The sequence below is a fragment of the Teleopsis dalmanni genome, chromosome 1 (assembly GCF_002237135.1).
Source record: "Teleopsis dalmanni isolate 2A chromosome 1, ASM223713v2, whole genome shotgun sequence".
NCBI lineage: Eukaryota > Metazoa > Arthropoda > Insecta > Diptera > Diopsidae > Teleopsis > Teleopsis dalmanni.
This window is the reverse complement of record NC_051846.1, coordinates 157,387,580-157,404,301: the sequence shown is the minus strand read 5'-3', so window position 1 is coordinate 157,404,301 and position 16,722 is coordinate 157,387,580. Positions and strand designations below refer to the sequence as shown.

General features: G+C 30.8%; 1 protein-coding gene across 1 annotated transcript in view; it reads left to right on the top strand.

Moving 5' to 3' along the window:
• The first annotated feature begins 4,119 nt into the window (after nt 1–4,119).
• LOC119669575 (protein strawberry notch) overlaps nt 4,120–16,722 on the top strand; it is a 30,424-nt gene continuing 17,821 nt past the window's right edge. The window contains exon 1 of the mRNA XM_038079521.1: nt 4,120–4,211. The gene's annotated coding sequence lies outside the window, so the exon portion shown is untranslated. The remainder of the gene's footprint in view (nt 4,212–16,722) is intronic.

Here is a 16,722-nt window from a genome sequence, read left to right as displayed (position 1 = left end):
CCGCCTGCATTACGTCAGTAACTGTGGCCTCATTTTTACCGCAAACTATGATTGCCAAGTCATCTGCATAACCTATGGCATGGTAGCCAGATTGTTCCAGTTTGACTAGTAGATCGTCTACTACCAACGTCCATAACAATGGTGAGAGAACCCCACCCTGGGGGCAACCCCGTACTGCACTAATGCTAACGGTGGTATTACCTAACTTGGTAGATATGTTCCTGTCACGTAACATCCTATCTATCCACGTTATTGTACAGGAGTCTATATCTTTCCGGGCCAATGCACTGGATATGGACTCATAAGATGTATTGTCAAAAGCACCTTCTACATCCAGAAATGCACATAAGGCAATTTCTTTAGATTGAAAGGTGCTTTGAATTTTGCTGACCAAGTGATACAGCGCGACCTCCGTAGATTTGCCTTTTGAGTAGGCATATTGTGTGGGGTGGAGTGGAACCGTTTGTCCCATTTTTTCCCGTATGTGCAGATCAATTAGCCTTTCGACAGTTTTTAATAAGAAGGAAGTAAGACTAATTGGTCTGTAGGACTTTGGCTGGTCCATGGGTTTATTACCCAGTTTGGGAATAAAGATCACATTTACATCTCTCCAGGAGTGAGGGATGTAACCCATAATGAAACATGCCCTAAAGAGTTTGATTAATGGGTCTAGAATGATATCAGTACAATTCTGCAATAAAGCAGGAAAGATACCGTCGCCACCAGGCGCCTTGAATGGTAGGAATGAGCTGATCGCCCATTTCACCTTGTCCTTGTCAAAGATAACACCAGAAAGTGCGTATTCCTGACGTGTAGGAGCAGTTACTTCTCTGTTTGATTTTGATGTTGATGCTCCGATTAAAGAGCCAGGGAAGTGTGTTTGCAACAGAAACTCAAGGGTATCTTCACGACCAGTGGTGAAGGATCCATCGGGTTTTTTTAAAAGGCCTACTTCGTTATTTTTGACCTTAGTTAATGCCTTGTGTAGTCTGGTAGCCTCGGGCAGCTTCTCAATACTTTCACAGTGGCTTCGCCAGCTAGTCCGTTTGGACTGTCTGATTGATTTATTGTAGTCTGTGAGTGCAATTTTATATTCTTCCCACCTACCTGAGCGTTTTGCTCTATTGAATAAGCTCCTTACTAATTTGCGCTTATTAGCTAGTTGCGAGTTCCACCAAGGAACCTTACCCAAAATTGTGGCATTGCCTGCAACCGTGCTGTTATGAAAGGAGGTTAGTAATACCTCACCTAAGTGGTTAGCGGCTAACTCTAACTCTTCTACAGTTTGTAAAGGCCTAGCTATGGAAAAGTTTGCGGAACACACTAAGTCCCTGCACCTATGCCAGTCGGTTTTTCTGGGTCGGTAAACTTTTTCTTGCTGTGCGGATATACCGGGAATTTCAAACCTAATATGTTGATGGTCAGAGAGGGACACTTCGTCCGACACATGCCAATTCCATATAGATTCCTCAATACCTCTGGTGCATAGAGTGAGATCTAGTACCTCTTCTCTAATTGCGTTAATAAATGTGGGTTTATTACCTATGTTAGCTATATTCAAACCTGCTGATATGATATATTCTAATAGGTACTCACCCCTTTTGTTAATATCGCTGCTCCCCCACACCGTATGGTGAGCATTTGCATCGCAGCCCAAGATTAGCTGCCGACCAGTGGACCTGCAGAAGCTAATCAGCTGCTGGACTTCCGTTGGTGGAACTGCATTTTCATCACCTGGGAAGTAGGCAGAGGCCACGACAATGTCTGTCACCCCTCCTAATGTTGGAACTTCGCTGCTAGGTCTCTAGAAATAAAGTTATTTAACGGAAGATGTTTTACGTCTCCACCGATTAAGATAGCTGCACGCGGCACTGCTATCGATCGGTCATAAACCAGCTTACCTGATTTAGAGTTAAGCCCCCGAATGTGGCCACCGAACACCCACGGCTCTTGAATAAGTCCTAGAGCAATGTTGTTGGTTTGGGCAATTCTGCACAGGGTGGCTGATGCTCCTTTTGCATGGTGCAGATTTGCCTGGAGCACTTTTAAAGTGCTCATTAGGTCTCGTTAAGAGACTTACGGACGAGACTTTCACGTTTGTCTCGTCGAGAACCCTTGTTTCTGGCACCCTTTGATTGCTCCAGTAAACATTTACTGAGTAAGGGTGGTTTAAAGATAGCGGTCCTAGGTTTACCTGCTACCGTAATCGGGCCCGTGGAGGGCATTGTGGACTTATTTCCTGAGGTGGGAATCTGAACAGCACGCCCACTAGCAGTGCCAACCGCCTTGCTAGTAGATGGACGTGCGTCTAGTTCCTCTTCCACAGGAATAGTCACCGTTGGGCAACTGTCCGTAAGGGATGTTGCCGGAGTCGAGGATGACTGGGTGGTTTTGTCATCCTTAACCACCTTTGAAGCTTTATCCATGGGTTGAGAAAGAGCGGGGGTGGTACCCTTAAGCATCAGTCTCAGGTGACCGAACCGGTATGCAATCCTACCTTTTAGTTCGGACAGCGACCTCATGGATTCGTCATCAATGACGAAAACAAGATGCAGCATCTGATCCTGCGTCAGTCTGCGTATCACTTTCCACCGTTTTTTGGAGAATTTGTTTTGAGAACCAATGGTAGCCAAAACTTTTTCGTTTGACAAAGTCAAACTTTGGGGAAAATAGCCACGAACTACATGAGTTCGTGGGAAATCCTTTTCCTCAACCACGTTAATGGCGAGCCCGCATTTGGCCCCTATGTGACCAGAAAATCGCTTGACCCACTCTGCGGTTTTGGCATCACTGCAGATGATAAGTAGCCACCCCGTTCTGGGCAAACACCCTTCGAACTCCGGCTGCATATTTTCACATTGGTGCTCTATGGCAACATCAATAATCGCCTCCTGGAGACGTGTTATTTGCTCTGTAGAGAGCGAAGTGCCAGCTGGATCAGCCGACGTGAAGCCTAAACGTACGCCTTTAACAGCTAGGCTGTACGATGGCTTGGCAAGTCCCACATGGCCTACCTTAGGTTTTTTAACGGTGGTCAAACCGGGAGATTGTTCCTCCGATCTGCCCCGCTTAATCGCAGTCGAAGACTGCGTGGCGATTTTTAGAGCTTCTGCTCTGCTAAGACCTGATGCCATAGCCGCCTTGAACCTTCTTTTCTCACTTCTTTTGAGGTGAGTGAATTTAGGAGACTCCAAAGTGAGGTTACCAACTTTGGAGCCAACGACAGTTAGACCGGACTTCTGAGAGACCACACTGTCGTTGTCGGACTCGCAAGAATCAGCAGCTTCGGAATTTGAAGACAATACTTCAATTATTTCCTGCCGCCTATCTTGAGGTCGCGACGAAGATTGACCTGGTACGATCACCGTTTCCGCGAGCGGAGAAAAAGACGGTGGCCCATCCGGATCCATCTTGATGCACACAGTAGCGCTGTCAAGATGGGTGGTGGCTTCCAGCCCAGTGGCCGGCACGTACACGGGTGAGTGTTCCGTAAAGGAATCATTTGGAGATGCCGTTAGAGTGACATCAAGCTCATCAATGTTATTTGAATTTTTATCCATGAAAAATTAGTTTAATATTCGGGAAGAGAGGTCACCCACGACATAGCCCGTTTATCGTGGGAAGTCTAATTTAAACTGGAGGTCGACAGGTATCCAGAGTTCGCATATTAAGGACCAACTATCCATGGCCATTCATCCCTCGGCATATGCTGTTCCACCTTGGATTTGAGTTTTAATTTAAGACGCTTTTGCTTGCGTCCGCCCGATTACAATTAGCCAGCATCCATAGTTGAGACATGACCATACTATGGATCTGTTTCTAGCCGCCCCCACGTAGAGGATGTAATCACACTACCGACAGTATACAACAGTTACGGCACATACACAAAGTACGTGTTTATCCCCCTGTGTATCTGACGGCGGACGGCGGTCATATTAATAAGATGTTTTATTTATTCTATATATTTTACTATTTAGTAGCTTTCAATAAATGTTCTCTTTATCATAATTTTCAAATCAAGAAATCAAATCGAAGTTTAAATTAAAGAAATAATCTTTAGTTAAAAAGAACAATTTAAAATAATAATAATAACAATGTATATTTTTTCTTTCAGGCGTCAACATTTGATTTTGATGATAACCAAAGTGTCGATGAAGATTCTGGTTCAGACTTCGATGATGATATTGATCCTGATCAGATAGAAGTTCCAGGTAAGTTTCAATTTTACTGTTATATAGGTTTGTGATTGTTCAGATTCTTCTTAGTCAGTCGGTAATATAACATAAAGATAATATATTCGCAAATTTTATTCTTCGATCAATTCTTTAAAAGAAAAGGATCTGTTTGTTAAAAGAAAAGGATTGTAGAAGAAGTGAAATAATTTTAATTAGATTGTTATCTACTAAAATGTCAAACTTACAAGATTAATAATGTTATAGGTACTTATAATTTGATTGCCTTCATTATTAATATATACATTTAAATAGATGCAAAAACTTGCACGAGTATTTATAAGATTTCATTAAAGTTTCAAAATGTATCGCGATGCATCCTTTTGTCGGAGAAACTTAGGCACTGAATATGACTCTGAATATCAAAACTTTTTGACAAATAAAACTTCAAGCGCAAATTTTCCTGTGCGTTTCACTTGTGCAGTAAATCGAAAGAATCCATACTAATGGAGGTTCGTTCGATTGTTTGTGTATTCTTCACAGGCGTTGGCATTGTGTATATGCCTGTTTCCTCAAAATTCTTGTATTATTTGGCATTATGTATCGGACAGGATTGAGAACTTTCTGGAAAACTTAAAAATTCGTTTTTTTTTTCTTTACTTATAGTTTTGTTGTATTGTTGGTATTTTAGTTTGTTGGTCGGTTCTTGCTGTGCCGCCTGTTGTATAGGAAAATCAGAATAGAATGAAAACAAACGCAGCAGTATGTTGTATTTTAGTGGTTGACAAGAGTTCAGAAAGTATTTGGCACAGCTGTGTGGAGGAATGTATTCCATTGCCACCCAATATAGAAATGCAGATTGTATGAAGAGTGTACAAATGCATTCCTGGACGTACTGCCTCTTGTAATACTAACAACCCCATTCCAATTGGCTAATGCAGTGTGCTGCTGCATATTCGCATGTTTGTAAAGTCGAGTCAAGTTGAGTCCTGCTGCATACTAAATAATTTACAAAACTTTCAAAACTTCAAAAACTAAAATATTTTCTCTTTGCCTTAAATGCAACGATACGTGATAACAGAAACAAACATTTTCATTTATTATTTGCATATAAATTTTTTTTAATTTTAAATTGTGGTAAATAAAATATTAACAATCCGAAACGAAAATTCTTCGAAAACATAACTTTTATAATTGTTGAAGAATAAATTCTAGGGTTAAATACTATTATATACATTTTTATGGTGTGGTTTATAAATTAAGATTTATCTGTAAAAATAACATAAAATAATTTTTTCTCTATATTACTTGGATAATAATGGGGGTAAAATACAGAAATAGAGAAGTAAATTGCAAAGGTATGATGTGTATGGAAGAGTTTTTATTTTGTCGGACATTTCAGTCTAATATTTTAATAAAAAAAAAATTTGTTAAAATTAAAAATGTTCAAAACACATATACGGGATTCCAAGAATATATAAACAAGTAATTCTTTGAATAAAAATAATGGTTTAAAATATTAGTAGTAGTGTTCTTAGTAGTATCAAATAGAAAATATTTACAAAACGGACATAAATTTATAATAAATTTAACATATCCATACCAGTTAACAATAAATACGTTTTTTCTGTCGTTATGGAACTATGGTTATTGCTATCAGTCGGAAGTTTGAGTTGTAGTATTTTAATGTTTATTAATTTTTCTACATTTTACTTTACTACTACTTTAAGAATAAATGTGATTGCGATAATTATAAAATATTATAAATATCAATAGGTAATACATAATAAAAGGAGTAATATGTTCATACTTAATTTACAAGAATATACTTAATTTATGTGTATGTATGTTTCCGATATAATTTTTTTTCTATGTCTCTGTATCATATTTCGATTGGATATAGCAGTTTTCACTGCTTAGTTGTTTTTCAAAATAATCTACTTGAAGTTCCCAAATTATTGGATAACCGTATATAAAAAGGAACTATATTTTTATCTCTTCTTATATTGAATAATATACACTTAGGATCTATGGTTTAAAATATATGTTTTATATAACAATTATTTCGGCTATTTGATGGCAATGTTTTGGTTTATTTCTCAAAATATTTTATTTTAAGCTTTATTTATTTATTTTACAACGCATTTTTTATGTCGCTTGTAAATAAGATGTGTAATAAAATATCCAGAAATTGTAGTGCCATATGTAGATCCAACACGTTTAATGGCTTTATTCTCCTTTTATAATTACAAATGAATAGTCTGCTGCATAGTTCTACAAAATCCCTGTTAGATAGATATATTTTTATTACTAAGTGCAAAATCTTTCCTACTGATAAACCCTATATATATAGACAAATATATATAGATAGACAAATATATATATTGTAAATTATAATTAATCAGTTTACAAAATTTTAATTTTTAAATGAATAAATTTGTGTGGTAAACAAAATAAACATCGTTGTTGTAAATTTGTAATTTTCCGTGTACATAATTTTTGCATTTGCATTGTTTCCTTCTTGTTCTCTTGTGCGCCCTCTAACAAACAAATTTTTAACAAAAATAAATGTATACTAAAAAATAAAATTTTAATACAGTTGTAGTCCCAATATTATTGCATACAATAATATAATATACATGATCAATGTATGTTTTGTATAGTTGTAACCCTTTCATTTTAAGCAATCATTATTATCAGCAATTTCCTAGATAATTATTAGCAATGAATTCTACAGACAGAGAGAGAGAGACTATCCAATATAGCGGGATTCCGATTTCCGAAACACTCCCATTTGACCACGGATTGGAATAAAGACAGCTATTTTAAACATCATTTTCCATTTAGCTATATGTCAATTTATTTTAGGTTTCAAGATATTTGGTTTTAATATAAAAATTATTCACATGAAAACTAAAAAACACGTAGATTAGTACTATTAAACCTCTATATCTTTGAGAAGCATACAGCATATATCGGCATACAGTGCAAAGGAGAAGATTGCTCGATATATCTTATATATTCCAACTAAATTATCAAACTTCTAATTAATTTAAGAACTAATATTTTTATTTAAAAAATTTTGTTTAATCCCCACTCAAAATTATGTTTCCAATTTTTTGCTTTATTCGTTAAAATATTTTCAAAATTTAGCTCCTGGATTTGGGAAATTTTTTCACAGCTTAGCTTTTCAATATTGCTAGAAAAAAAAACAAAACAAAATATATTCGAATAATAATGCCTTCGAATTTATAAAAAATTTATTATTACGACTTCTTAACAATTTCGTTAAATATATACTTCACTTTCAAATGTTCCGCACTTGTTTATAATATAACGTGACTCATATTATTTTTTACTTTGATATTTTATAAAAGTAATATATATTAAATATTTAACATATGTAATATATACATTTCTTATATATAGCATAATATATAAATATATTATAATCTTACAATAATTATGATACAAAATCAATATTTAAATACTAATCGATTTATAATAATATTAACATTCACACCATATTTTCTGTTTATTTCATATTAATTATCCTCACAAAGTGTATCTGACCTTATTTGAAAATAAAAAGCGTGAATGAATAGTTGAACTTGACATTGTTGCTACACTGCATATGTATAATTTTTTGCCTATATCCTTGCACTAATAACCACAAAATACTACACAACTTTCATTTTCCTTGAACTAATACAAAAATAATTATTTTACTACTTCTCAAACATCTTAAACTTTTATATTTATATTTCATATTGTTTTCTTCAATTAAAAGCACTTTCCTTTTCATTCATACTAACCTATAGACATACGTAAATCTATCCAACATAAATACGCAAACTTACACACCCTCATACGACAGTAAGAACATTTTCTAATTTAGGCGTAAGAAATTCCTAATAAAATGTATATAAACAATAAAATTACGGCCTAAACTCAGAAATATTGTCTATAAATTCTTTTCTTTCATTCAAGAAAACGTTCCTAGATACATACAAACACAAGATGAAGTAAAAGTTCATAAAGCCACTCGTACAGATACGTATGTATCTTTAGTCGAAGTGCCGGCAAATGTTTTTCTTGGGTTGTGTGTTGTTCAATGTGCATTCTAAGATATTTTATTTTGTCTTCTCATGTGCATTACAGATTAAATATTTCCTTTGTCTGTCACATTAATGTAGTGCAGACTTTTATCTTAAGTTGACTAGCTTGCTGTTTATATGTATGTCAGTCAGAATTTGTTTATTTCTTGTCCACTTGGGCATAGATTCACATTTATCCATTTTTGAATATGTACATTTAATTTACTCGTACACATAACATATGTATTAATAAAATATCGTTATCTTTATGAAAAGCTTTGAATAAAAAATTAGTATGTTTTCTATGTTTACTATTTATTCTTGGTTTAAATGTGTTTTCATATAAGTTTGATCTTATTGAGACTTGTACGTAAATATGGCTTAAATGTATCTAAAGATATGGATTATAATAAGAATCGACAGAAAAAATATTGAAATCAAATGAAAAATGCTGTTTAGTAATGTAAATAATAGGTTTAGGCTATGATTAATTATTATTTAATTGGATTTTTACACACTGTAATTAAAATATTAATATAAGTTATAACTAAGTATATTATGTTTTGGTGCTCGCTTCATGTCCAGAAATTTGCGCTAAAGTTCTTTGATATCATATTTTTTCAATTGTTTATTTTAATTCACAGAATGTGAATTATGCGTTCTTTGTGACCTGAATCGTCAGCATATTAATAAGCCTTAATAAACCTTTAATAGCATTTAAAACAGGCGTATCTAATGCTAAAATGCCCATTTATGATAAGAACTTTAATCTGAAAGAAAACAACAGATAAAAAATATGTTTATTAAAATATTAGTCATCTCACATTCAGCATTTATAGAATATTAACATGATTGCATCATACAAGTCTTGAAAAATTACCTTAGAATATTGAGCATCAATTGAACAAATCACTCTTCTTCTATAGCATAAATCTAAAATCCTTAGCGCTGACGAGTCTGGACTCGAAACGTATTTATCATTAAGCAGTCAATTAGCCCTCTATCGGATGTAACAGATTAAATTCAGACTCATCTGTCGAAATTATTGGTTTTTAATAGTACATATTGTTTTATTCATTGCAAACGTTTTCGGATCCTATTTATTAAAAGTACTCTGTGTAAGTGACTCTTGTGAAGTTTGCCGTACTGCTAACAGTTTGAGTTTGCACCCATCTGGAGAGTTGGTTGTTTTAATACTCGTTATGATTTAACCCCATTTCAAGTGTTTTTAGTGCCTATATATTATAATTCGTTTGGCAACCCGGACACCGTATAAGTTGACCTTATGAAGTCTTTGCCGAACTGATTAAATTTTTACTCATCTGGGGATATGAATTTTTTCAATAGTCAATAGTATTTAACCCATTTTTCGGTAATTAGTTTATTAAGTCGTTTTTTTTTGGCAACACGAACACCGTATAAGTTGATCTTATGAAATCTTCGCCAAATTATTAACAGATTGTGTTTGGACTCATTTGGAAAGATCAACTGTTTCAATCCTTCTTCTTCCACGATATGCTAACATTTAAATTACCATTCCACCGACTTGTCTAAACTTACCTCGTAATGGTTTCTATAATTTGAAGCAAGTTTCTTAAGCTCATGTGCTTTAGTAGCTGATATTCTAAAATATTGATGTTTTTGATACATCCTGGTTTCCTTGTTACTCTGAATTTAGTTACATCAGTTTTAGTAGCTTTTATGTTATATTCTTTTCACTAGATCTTTCTCGCCATGCATCTAATATATTTGGGTTTTCGCACCTCATATGTTGTAATTTGGTATCCTTCATAACAGCTCTAATTTTTGGCGTACTGTATAAAATATATAAACATTGATCAAAGAAAATTTTTTAATTATCTGTAGAATAAATTATATTATTAGATTGCAATATTTAATTAAACTTCCGAGTGTTTTTTAATGAGTATTAAATATATAATTTATTCAAAATATATTTATAAAATGTTGTTTTATACCTTATTTCCTTATACACTGATCTATTTATATTCTTTTATCTTTATTCCTTATTTATTTTTGGTTTATTTTCGATTCATTTTACTTTATTTAATTTATTAACAAAATATATACAACGTGGGTCTATTTACTAGTACTTACATACTTTTTATTTTAAAAATTTTTTTTAGTTACATGATATGAACTCATACTTTAGTATTTATTATTTCGTTTTCTATATATCTTACTATTATAATGTATTACAATGAAATTAGTTTTTATTTGAATGGAAGTATCTGAAATTTTTTATAAAAATTTTCATTTAATCTCTTATGATTGTTTGTAACTTTGACATCATTGGTAATATAAAAGTGCTTTGTTACTTTGTTAGTTGTCAACAAAATTATACTTTTTGCTAAATAGTATATATAAAATTTATTTATTTCAGACTACATAAAATTGAAAAAAGATATTTTATATATATTTATTTTTAAAGTATTTGAAACATGCAAGGAATATTTTTCTCAATAATCAATATTAAACACATTAATCATTATTGAAAATATATTACTTGCATGTCTCAAGTACTTCCATATATAAATATATATTTGAACATGCTTTTCAATGTAATGAAATTATTATTTTATTAATTTATTTTTAGAAAGTAGTTAAAATTATTAAATAACTATTTTTGATTTGTCATTTTTTTATGTTTCAAAAATATTCTTAATTCATAATTTATAAAGTGATTAGTTTCTTTTACTGGTCAAATTTCATTATTACACATTAGAGAGGTTTTTCGAACAGTAGTGAACTACAACAACAAAAGTTTTATTTTTTATATTATTTTAATTAATTGAATTTTTGGCTGACCATACAGCTGTTTCGAGTATTGCCAAATACCCATCAACAGTGGTCTTGGAAATAATTCTTGTATTTAATTATTCGTAAATAATTATTTTGGAGACTGCAAGTACCAGGAATCGAATTCGGGTCATGCCAAATGTGAGGCTCAGAATCAGCGCACCTTAACTAACTGATCCAAAGCCATACATGACTTTTTATGTTCGCTACTTTTCTGGAGTTTTGTTACTTTTGCTGTGAAAGTTTTTATTAACAATTTTACACATTGTTTTAAAGGAAATTATTAAAGTTTGTGACATAAAAATTAAAAAGAAAACATTTTTTTCTAATAATCATTTATATAGGTTTATATAGTACTCATATATACCATATATATATTTAAGATTATATATTTAAGTTTTAGATTTTATTTAATCTTTTTGTAGTTTCTTTTTTATTTCAGTTGCTATAAAATCGTAATTTCATTATTTTCAAAGATATGTTTTAAACATAATATTAAATATTTAAATATTTATTAAAATATTTACATTATAAATAATTCCTGTAAAAGTTTGATTTATAAATGTCTTAATTAAATTTCAATTTCAATTTATTATTAAAAGTGATTAATTATTCAGGGTTATTAGTGATACCCACTGATGTTATACTCGTAATTAAAATTGATCTATACAACATATTTTTAAAGATTTTCAACGTCACATACTGGATGCGGGTGCTTTTAGAAATCGCAGTCGCTTCCTCGCAAGGAAAGTGCCTGGACCCGCAACGCAGTTCTAGCTCAACTTTTTTCATATTATAATTCCTTAACCAAATATCTACAGATTAAACCCGTTCATGAATTCAAACTGGTAGTTTATATAGCATATGATATTTTCCATCATATTGTCCCATTAATATTAGCCTAATTAAAATGTAGTTCACTTCCACTCCCAGTAGATAGCAAGACAGTACTGTTAATATGCTTTCGGATATGCATCACTTCAAGACTACAACAACTTTGATTACAAAACAGTTCTTATTCCCCTGTTTATTATATATTAGGATTCATTATTATATAGTTTATAAAATACCTCATAATAAAGCGGTAATTATGAGGTATTATATTATATAAAATTTTAACAAATTTTAAATATAGTGTATATTTCTAAGAAAAATTAAGCATGAGTTAATTTTAGTGTGATATGATGTCTTTCAAAATTGTTTGAAAGGAATAAGTTGCAGTAATATTGTACCTAGCGAGCTACTAACCAGTCTTGATAGGTATGCTAGGTTAATCTAGAAAATTTAGATAAATTGTTATGGATTTTAGAATATGTTGATTTGTTAAACTCCATTCGAAATCTGATTTTTGATCAATTATCCACTTGAATTTTATTAATAGCAAAAAGTAAATTAGATTATAACTACTGCCATGAATATTACATTATTTGAAAAATTATCCGGAATTTTTCATCAAACAAATGTAGTTTGATTTATATACACCAACGGCAATTTGACACTTGAAATCGATTTCTGAAAATGCTGCGTTTCTTTAAGTTGAGAAATTTACGTATGCAGTATTACTTTTTCAAGCAAGCGTAGTGAGCCTACAAGCGTAAAGGTTTTATACGTCTACACAAAAATTAAATTGTAAGGTTCCAATAATGCCATTGATGTGAATTGGGATAGTGAAAGATACCGCCACAAATTTTTTAAATTAGTTTGTAGAATAATACTTTTTTACCATGTATGATTTAAACTTCCTTTGACCTTTTCTATATAATAATTCCTGATACTTTTTACATAGTACGTAACTATTTTTATGTTGATAAACATTCAAAATATTTTTAGTTTAATATATGCTACTATTTAATTCGCTAATTACTTTTAGTGAATTTAATTAAATCTGACAAATTAAATTAATTGTATGCGATGAAATCACATTTTTATTTTCAAAGAATTAAGCAAAATATTAAAAGATGAACTCGGATAATGAAAATTAATTGACAACTTAAAATAATGGTTACATATTTTAAAAAAGCCAAAAAATTTTATTATTTAAAATTAAAATATAATTCTAAAAGGATGGTAATGGAATGTATATGTTTTTCACAATTTATGAATTCTTAAATTAAATAATTATTCCTTTCCACAAAATGACTTAATCCAAGAGGTTCATATATGAGCTTATGGAATCTTGATAATGCCACAATAATTATAATTATAATGATATACATTGATATGAAATACTTGTGAATAGATTAATGCAATTCAAATGTATTTACAGTAACAAAATATGTATTTATATTCCGTTTTACATATGCATTGCATATGTATCCATATGTAGACATAATAATATAATATATATTTATATATAATCGCAGAAACATGTAAGGAGCTCGCATAGTGAATTTGAGCGTTTGGTAGATTTTAATGCTAATGAGTAAGAATCAGTTTTGAGTTAGCGAGTGTGTAAGTGTGTGGCTTTAATAAACAAGCACTAATATGCAAATTTATTGAATACATAAGGTACGGAATGTGTTTTCTATGAGGTAGTTTGAGATGGTATAAGCTGGTCTACTGCATGAAACTACTAACGCCATCATAATGGCTGCGTTTGTCCAAATTCAAATGCATTTCCACTAATAAGATTGTTAATCTCTAAATGCGTGAGCATATCCAAATATGAAGTAATACACGCCCAACCCAGTATATGAATATTTACTAACGCATACACAATTGCAAATCACTTGTCCAAAATATGCATGCGTCTGATATATAAGATGGAACAAGTAGAAGTACAGGCACCAAATTGAAATGACCATGGTTTGTTACTATGCTGCTGGCAGTTGTCCTTTCGCGTAATGTTCCTCAAGACGCTCTCAGAACTGATTAACTGCGTATGTTTAAAGTCGCCTCCAGGGACAAACAATTGCAATCATTTAAATCATTTACATAAAAACATACGTACGCCAGTTTATATATATATTTTTGCTGTGCTGCAGATATAACTAATTTTTGTTTAAGATATCGTTTATGAGATGTTTGCTATTCTGCAAATATATGTACTTATGTATTGTTGGTATATAATTACTATGCTTACCTGGACATATATAGTACTTTGGGTGGTTTGGTTTGATTGGTGTATTATTCGCATTTCTAACATGTTTCGATTATCAGCCTATTCTTAATTAATATAAACGATATGACAGCAACATTAGCATTGCGGATACAACTATATCTAATTATCTTAGTAATTCAACTTAATTTCAGATAGCTACATTTTATTTACCGATAGATTTTGAAGACTTGCGATTTGAATTATGTAATATATCTGCTAATTGCAATTATTGAGAAACTTATATATCTTTCTGTCTCCCCTCATATGTAACTTGAATATATTTATATTTCAGTATTGAATGCATTTCATTTGTTGTTTAATATTTAATTAAACATTAATGATTTTAATTTGTTTAATATCACCGTTTCACAAATTATGAAATTTGCTTTTAATTAACAAACAAAATGCAATATTCCACTGAAATTGTCGCATTAAAATCTAATATGTATGTATATTTATTTACTTAATTTTATTATACAATGTCTGATATTCTAGAACTCTCAAATAGCGAAATTTTTGGTTATTGAATTTTGCAAATGATTTGCGGATAAGTGAAGGGTTCTTTGCATTCCTAAATTTCTCAAATTTTCACTTCATTACATGTATTTCGAGGGTGGTATAATAAGTTAAATAACTCATAAATTGAATTTTGAGCCGGAGGGCGTGCCACATATTTAGTGTTTGTAAGTAAAATGATTTTGAATGATTAAATTTTTATGTAATTAATTTATTAAATATTAAATACCCTAAGCACAAGACCGTGGTGCTTTCTGTTTAGTTTGGCAGCCATTTCTTACGACAAGTTATACACAGAGTTCTTATCCCTAGTAAAAAAAAGAATAAAATACTAATATTGAAATTTAAAAATTAAAATTAAAATGAATGACAGTCTAGTCCCGCTTTTTTAGTGTGTTGATTGCGCTACCAGTATTTTTAAAGTATCAAGCAAATGCCGTGATGTTTAGATTGTGGTTCTCAAACAGTCGTAATTAAAGTCAGTACTCAACTTATATTTAAGTTATCATAAGTTAAGGTATGCTGATTTATTTTATAGTGAAGTGGGTAACTAATAGCTATAAAAGTGACCCTTATAATATGTTTCTTCCACTATTTACTTAGTAAGTGTAACTTACTTAATTTCATTAACCGTAATTTACTTAAAAATAAAGCAAGAGAAATGAGACCAAAAATGTCGAATGTGTAATCCTTAAAAATAAATTTCTCATAAGGAAAATGACCGAAATTTAAAATATTTGTTATATGTTTTATATGTAAAATGTAAATAAACAAATAGCTGAGCTGTAAACAAACGTACTGAGAAAGTGAAATTTAATAATATCTCTGTTTTATTAGTTGAATATGTAAAAGATTTACAAAATATAAATTTAATATATGTATTCATATATATATATATTATAAATGATTTAATATATGAATTATATATGTAATATTTTGTTTGATGTATTAAGTGAAATTTTTCTAAACAACCAGAAGCTCTTTCAAAATTTGCCGAGAATGTTTTGACACATAAAAGGTCTATCACATGCAATAAGTAACTTATGTTAATGGAAACGACAAAATTTTAAAGTTACTTAACTAACTTACTAAGTAAGCAGTGGAAACATGATATTAACCTAAAATTAATAGATTTCTCTTCCTAAGGATATCAAGTTCAGGACCACGAACTTTAGGTTTCAGATTTTTTTTTAATGTCGAAAATACATAAAAAGTATTTATTGTCAATCGTTTTATATGGTAATGAATTTCGTTCATTCTGAGATTAATCGAGGTTCAATGTTTTCAAGATTACACTAAAAACGCGTTCTAATATTTCTCAAATTGGAAACGAGATTGGTATAATTGCATATATCAAACGGGTGTTTAGAATGTAAATAACAAAAATTAAATTTTATTTTTTTTTAACGTATTTGTAAATACAAATAGTTCACTTTTTTATTTACATATGTATCATAATATTATTACAAATATCAATTTGTTCTTTATATAAAAGTCTATCAAAATTGTATCTGACATTGATTTCTTATAAATAAAATTTGCTCCTAAGAAATACATAGTGATTCAATAATTCATATTTATTACTAATATAAATAGATAACAGTTCCAAAAGGTTTATTTTTCAATTAAGTTACTTTGTTATACGTAACCTATTCCAAAACCTATTTATAAAATTGCAGTTTGTTTCATATATTAGTTGATTAAAATTTTATTAATGAAAGAAATCGAATGTTCAGGTTGCGTGTCCCAAATTGTGAATTTCAACGCCCATTTAAAGTAATTATCAAATGTTTTCTTATCATTTGCTCCCCTTTTTTTAATTTTTTTATAAAAATATTGAAATAATTTTCATGTGAATTGTGGTAATATTTTTTATTTCGTCTATGAAATTTATTATTAAAAACATTCTTTGTTGATACAGATTTTTTTAAATTCAATTATAACTAAAACTTAACATTGATATCAAGTTTTTATTGAATAGAACTGAAGTGAAAAAGTATTTCATTTATAAGATTAAGAA